General features: G+C 44.3%; 1 pseudogene; it reads left to right on the top strand.

Annotated features, from left to right (window-relative positions):
- On the top strand, nt 6,480–6,977 carry LOC109845918 (annotated as a pseudogene).

Below are 7,191 nucleotides of genomic sequence, written 5' to 3'. Positions count from 1 at the left end.
TCTGTCAGAACCCACTTATCGATTCTCATCAATGGAACGATAAATCTCAAAATCATTCAAATCATGATCAATTTACTAACTCTCCTCAACAGAGTAGTAAATACCCAACTTATCGGCTCTCCTTAATAGAGTGATAAAATTCCTTAAAATCTTATTCAAATCACAAGCATCACAATTCATCGCTCCGATGATAAAACATGTAGCAATTCTCCCAAGCGAGACGGTAAAATATCTTCCCCACAAATGTCATGTTAATATTACACCTCTGACAAAATTAACTTATCGACTCTCCCCAATAGAGCGATAAGTCTCCAAATTTGCCCTGATCGCAATATTCTTCCTGTCATGTTAATATTACACCTCTGACAAAATCAACTTATCGACTCTACCCAATAGAGCGATAAGTCTCCAAAATTGCCCTGATCGCAATATTCTTCCTGTCACGTTAATATTACACCTCTGACAAAATCAACTTATCGACTCTCCCCAATAGAGCGATAAATCTCCAAAATTGCCCTGATTGCAATATTCTTCCTGTCACGTTAATATTACACCTCTGACAAAATCAATTTATCGACTCTCCCAATAGAGTGATAAGTTCTCAAATTGACCCGATCGCAATATTTCTTCCTGTCACGTTAATATTACACCTCTGACAAAATCAACTTATCGACTCTCCCCAATAGAGCGATAAGTCCTCAAAATTTCCTCGATCACGATACTTCTTTCTATCATGTTAATATTATACCTCTGGCAAAATTACCCTGTTGACCTTTTTTAATCAGAGCAATAGATCCACGAGCCTCTGTTATGTTAGCAAGACACCTCTAACAGTTCCAACTCGTTTGAACCAGTTAGCTCTTCTCCGTAAGAATAACAAGTGTTCATATACCCATCCCCAACAGATTAAGGTTTTCTAAGATTATCGCGAATGATAATAAGGAGAATTTTAATTGACACTTGAGGATTTCTTTCAGTGTTTATAACAAAAAAATACGACACAGGAAGAATTCTGTCGAACGAACCATATCCTAAGGGAATGATGAGCACCCATCCCTAACAAGTTAAAATTTTTCTAGAATTATCTCAAAAGATAATAAAGGAAATTTTATAAATTAGGCACTGTTCATATAACTTCATTGCTGCGAGTTAGGACACGACACATGTAGTAGATAGAGAAAAGCCAAAATCACTCTTTTTATTCAGAAATATTAAGAGGTGATACAAAAGCCCTGTTTTTATCAAACATAATTAAGCCTCCGGACCAGTGAAAGTGAAAGACGCAAGCCGGGACTTAATAGCAGAGAGTTTCTCTTCGTGAGCAGCCTGCACCATCACCTCGGCTTTCTTCCTAAGCACGCTCTCGTCCGGTGTCATCGCATTAGCTTCCTTCTGGATAAGTTCAAGGTCCTACACCGACGAACGATAAGTGGCATAAGTCTTCACGCTTTCTAATGTGAGTCTCTTTAAAATTTCCTCTTCCCGCGCAAGCTCCGCCCTGTGATGAGCCATCTCCACCTCTAGTCGGTCAAGTGCCGCCCTGGACGTTTTTATGGCAGCATTAGAAGCCATCTCCACCTCTGAATGCATTGCCCCTGTAAGGATGCAATTTCGAGCTCCCTTTCAGTGATGGCTTCTTGAAGAGTTTCGTATTGGCAGGCTGCTTCAGCTTTAAGATTATCAAAAACTAATGTAGTCAGGGCAGCAAGATCGGCGCGATGCAATTCTTCCAAGTTCCTCAGATCTTTTTCCAACCGAGTGATGTTATGGGAGTAGTGCTGAAACCAACGAGCGTCATCCATATGCCGAATGCCACTCAAGAAAGGCATGAGCATGGGTTTAAAGGAGTCAAACGTAGCTCGTCCGGCACCAACCTCCTCAATAGCAACTTTCATCATATCCTCCAGAGGTCGTACAAGAATCTTAAGTATGGAGGGAATAACCACTGGACTTAAAGACTTCGCAAGAGATGTTGTTGGGGAACCCAAAATCATAGACCCAGATGCAAGAGTGGTGGGTGACGACCGTGAAGAAGTCGGAGAAGCCATAGTGACGTCTAATTGTGAAGGACTGGAGGGTAGAACCATGAGTTCCCCTGTTTGGGCTGAGCTTAGCACAATCTCCGTCCCCACAGATTTGAGAGGAATCATTAATGGAAGGGGTTCTTCTTGCATAGGGGTCGACATTGCTGGTAATTGCTCAGCAGGAGAAGTAACTTCCGCCTGTTGACCCGGGAGCAAAGTCGTGTCAGTAACCTCATGAGTCGGAGAACCTACACAAAAGAGCAATTAGTATAAAAGAAAGAAACACCAGATAAATCAAAATGGATAATCTTTACCAATGGGGGAAGAAGGAATATAGGCAGACGCCTTGTCAGAAGAGGGTGGTGGCGGATCAGCCCAGCCAGCGGAATCATCATCATCATCACTTTCATCCTCATCAACATCATCATTGTGAGAAGAGCTCCCATAGTCTAACGGTTCGTCATCGTCTATAGCCGAAAGTCCTGGAGAACTCACAGTCGTATCCACTTTAGTCATTCGGCCAGTCGTTGGACTAGGAATAATAGTCCCCGAATGTGGCAGTAGTGCAGAAGAATGGGAGACTGACTCTCATTAAAATTTGTAAGTTCATCTGTCATTAGTTCATCTGTAGGCAGTCTAACCCCTTGAGAGGAAGACGTTGCAGGCAATGTCCTTGCAGGTGAAGAAGTAGCACCAGGAATCTGATCTGGAAATGGTGAGATATCGGGATCCATTGTAGAAGAAGCCCCCATATCCCTAATCAGGGACTCATCTCCACCCTCTTCCTAATCCAAAGGACAGTGAGTGGAAAATTCTCCGGAAAAGGCAGGACCCCCAGAATGAAGGCCTGTGTGATCGGGACGAGTTACAGCAGCAGGTTCTTGCTCTTCCCCTCCCCCAACAGATTTAAAAGCATCCGCCATTAGTTTCTAGTAAGGGGGGTCCACTAACAATTTCCGGCGAGTACGCTTCTCGTACTGAAGTGTTTCTTCTTCGGTCAGAGCCCTCTTCCCAGATGCCCTTGCTCTTGGAGTTTCAGCAGCCCTAGGGCTCACTATCGGAGCGTCTTCTAGACCCATGTCCTTTTCTCCTTCCTCAGCCTCACCCTCACAATGTAAAAACTCGTTGATCCCCTTCTGACGAGATACTCGAGCGCCTTTCCGGGACGAATACATCCTTCTGATCTCTCGAAGGCCTGACAGGTTCAGCTTGTAATCTGGTATCTTAGAAGTTGTGTAATACCAATTGCAAAAACCCATGGAGAGGAGAGAATTAGGTGCTTTGTGGGGTAACCTAAAGATAGCTCCAGTCTAGCCTGCAGTGGAATAATACCAGGCCCGGGCTATCATATATATGTTGCCTGTAATTGCAAGTTGGCTCCTTGGATTTCCAACATATAATTGGTCATACCCGAACTGGCGAGCAAATCGATATGGCGCTGATACAGCTCGATTATACATTTATCATTTTTCCTGAGGAGGAGATAACCAGGCCTAATGTTTAGTAGCCAATGGAAAACTCCCCCGTCTAAGCGGGTAAAATCGTTAGGGCCAGCTGTATCCTAGAATACTTGCCCATAGCCACCACCCTCAAAGTCCGGGAAACAGCGAAATATGTGGTAATTGAGGTCCCTCGACAGGATCTGACGGACCCTTACTACATAAGTACCTTCCCAAGTAGCCTCTTCTAGTCTCTGCACAAAAGGGACGAAGCCTTCATCCGAGGGAGACAGAGCACTCATTAACTATGGACAATGAGATACGTACCAAGCCATCAGATAGGTATACGGCAAAGGTACTCGAGGGTTGGGGGTCACCAAATTTTTCTTTCCTCCAGAATCTACCTCTTTCACCTGAATGAATTCGAGGCACAACTCCCTCAAACCATGCTGCAAACAGCACGTCATAGCTGAAAGTAAGTTAACAGGTCTCCTGTGAGCTAAAAGAACTGCCGGATAGAGTACCTCTATCATCACAGCATCTATAGGCCTTGTAGGGACTACACATCGCTTTAGCCATAGCATGAGAAAACCTACCAACAAGGCCATGTCAGAGATAGGCGTAGCAGCCTGATGGTGGAAGCTTTCAAATTCAGTTTGTGCCGGGAAATCATCTTCTACTCCTTCATTGATGTAGTGAGCAGTGGCATCACTAATCAAAGCTTGGATAGTTTCAGGGGTGCTCACATCCCGACGAGACACGGCAGCGGTCTTATGAGACAAACTCTGGAAAAGGTATTCAGCCCAAGATAGCTGTTTTATACCACGTCCACGTGTCCCCGTCAGCTGGGTACAGATTTGAAAATGGCACATTACTTCCCACAAGGTGTCATAAACTTCAGGATTCGTCTTCTTCAAAATTCTGAGCTCGTTGGACCCAAGAATGAACTCTTCATAGGGCAAATCTCCAAAAGGAAGGCCCGAGACATCGTACATTTCATGGAGGGCAAAACCTAACTCTCCTTCCGGTGTAAAAAATGTGCAAGTGTCCGGATTATATCTCTCCAAAATGGCAAAGAAATTATAGTGGTTGTAGGTAATACCACACTTGGTAGCCATTATAGGACAACCGAGCCCAGATCGAGCTAATGACCCCTCTAACTCTGTCAGCACGAATTCCATCATTCGTTCCCACCATCCTGTCTCGGTAGAGTGTACCCATCCAGGTGCTCTGAATACTGTGGAAGGGAATTCTCCTTTCGCGGCCAGAAATCTCCGCATGAAAGTGTTGGCTGTGCTAGCCGTTTCTCCTAAGGGATACCCTCTTAAGAATAAACAGGGCTTCAAAGCTGACACCTGTCGATTGTAACCGACGGTGTGTACACCCTTGTAAGTCAGAACCCCAATAGCCACCCCGTCCTGCTCCTTAACCAAGTCCCAGTTCATATGACGGGGAACAGAGGCACATTGATAGTAGGAAATGGGGAACATTCTGTGCATATCAGGGAGGAATAAGCAACGATCTCCGATTTGCCTTAGCCACTTGTAATGACCGCTATATACGATCTCTTTTGAGATAGTGACATGATCCCTAAATAGAAAAGTTGGTTTGGTGAGCTTCTTACGGGATTCAAGTTCAAACTTGGCATCTGTAACTAAAACCCTAAGCACAGCTGGGCTTGGATTCGAGATCAAAGTGACACGATCCTTGTCGGAATCCTGGAATATCGGGAGTTCTTGACGTAGATTGAATTGCATATTCAGATCTACGCCGCCCTCACGCCCAAAATGGTGACGTAGAGTAAGAGGTTCGTGGGTATAAGGCACTGCAAAAAGAGAAAAAGTATTCAATCAGTCAAACGAAGGGAACTTTAGTCAATAATCCTTACTCTGCATCAATCTTTCAAACACGCAGTTCAGACCTGGCGTTCGAATATCATCAACGCAGAGGTCGAACTCTGCGTTAAGCTTTCAAACGCACAGTTCAGACCTGGCGTTCAAATTTCATCAACGCAGAGGTCGAACTCTGCGTTAAGCTTTCAAAATGCACAGTTCAGGTCTGGCATTCAAATTCCATCAACACAGAGGTCGAACTCTGCGTTAAGCTTTCAAACGCACAGTTCAGACATGGCGTTAGAATTTTATCAATGTAGAAGTCGAACTCTGCGTTAAGTTTTCGAAGGCAAGCCACGTGTTACAAACGCAGAAGTCGGACCCTAATGTTTCGAATTTGAAATGCAGAGTCCCAACTCCGCGTTACAATATCAAAACGAGTCATCTTCCTCGTTTACAAGAACCCATCTAGGGTTTCCAGAGAACTCGCCGAAGCAAGTTTGACGGTAATAAGGGGCAACACTTACCACCAACGAGGGGAGCCTGAGACAACGGTGCCGCAACAGCGGTCGGCCTAGAGCGGGTGACAGTCCTCTTTCTTGGACCCATTAACGACGATGATCGGAGAAGATGAACAGGGTTCACCGGAGTTCAAAACGAAATCTTCGTTAAATCTTTCGAGAAAGAAGAGATGAAAAGTCGAATGACTTTTGATTTGACCCCAGCGGTCTATTTATAGACAGCTGTGAGCTGTCGAATCGGGGCGAGATTCTAGGCCCAGAATCCCGCCAAACGCGGCCCGTGCGTCTGTGTTGTTCGAGCTTCTGAACGCAGAGTTCAACTCTGCATTTCAATTTTCAAGCATGTGAATCCACCTGTGCGTTTTGAACGCTATCAAATGAATTTCTCAATGTTTAAAAAGCCAAGACATAACTTTAATAAATAGGGAGAAAGACTGATATTAGCTATCAAGGTGACCAAGGCCGAGAAGAAACAGACGACTCCGCTGGGGAGTCTGTTGGATGAGTACAAACAGATTACAATCGGCAACGCTAAAACTGTCAAACGCAATTCTGCGCACAACTCATCCTTTTAAATGGCTTAATATCCCAACCAAGATCGATGAAGCTAGAATCTGTGCACAACTCATTCTTCTATATGGCTTAACATCCTAACGAAGATTAATGAAGATCGAACCACACACAATTCATTCTTCTAAATCGCTTAACATTCCCACCAAGATTAATGAAGACAGAAGCTGCGCACAACTCATTACCCCAGTTGAGCTGATCAAGAAAGGAGATAAAGTGGGTCCCTCTAAGGCCGCCCTCCTGACCAAACGTGGGATAAAGCCATTCTTATATGGGCTTGCGATGTTCTTTGTCTATGACAATGGATCTGTCTTAAGCCCAGAGGAGCTCAACCTCATGGAGGATGACCTCGTTGACAAGTTTGCAGCTGGTGTTTCTATGGTTGCTTCGCTATCTTTGACTCTCTCTTAACCAACTCTCGCAGCTGCGCTTCACAGGTCCGTCAATGCCTACAATAACGTCCTTGCTATTGCAGTTATCTCTATTGCATCTGCTGAGAATGCTGCTGCTCTTGCCTCTAAGAAAAAAGAGAAGAAGGACGAGCCTGTCGACGAGTCTAACGATGACTTGGGATTTAGTTTGTTTGACTAAGTTCATTGTCATCAAAACTCAAAAGCTATCTTGTTTGGTTCGAGGAAACAAAATTTCAGCATTCCAACAACCAAGTTCGCAATGTCTTCAAATCAGACGAAGTGAATAACTAACCAACTAGAATTTTGAGATCCAAAGAATTCCGAAAATTCATCCCAGTCAACCGTGAACTTTCGAAAACTTTGGAGGGGTTTCTGTAGGCTGTCTAAAAATC

The sequence above is a fragment of the Asparagus officinalis genome, chromosome 6 (assembly GCF_001876935.1).
Source record: "Asparagus officinalis chromosome 6, Aspof.V1, whole genome shotgun sequence".
Classification (NCBI taxonomy): Eukaryota; Viridiplantae; Streptophyta; class Magnoliopsida; order Asparagales; family Asparagaceae; genus Asparagus; species Asparagus officinalis.
Note: the sequence above shows the minus strand (reverse complement) of the source record. Positions and strands in the feature narration are given on the sequence as shown.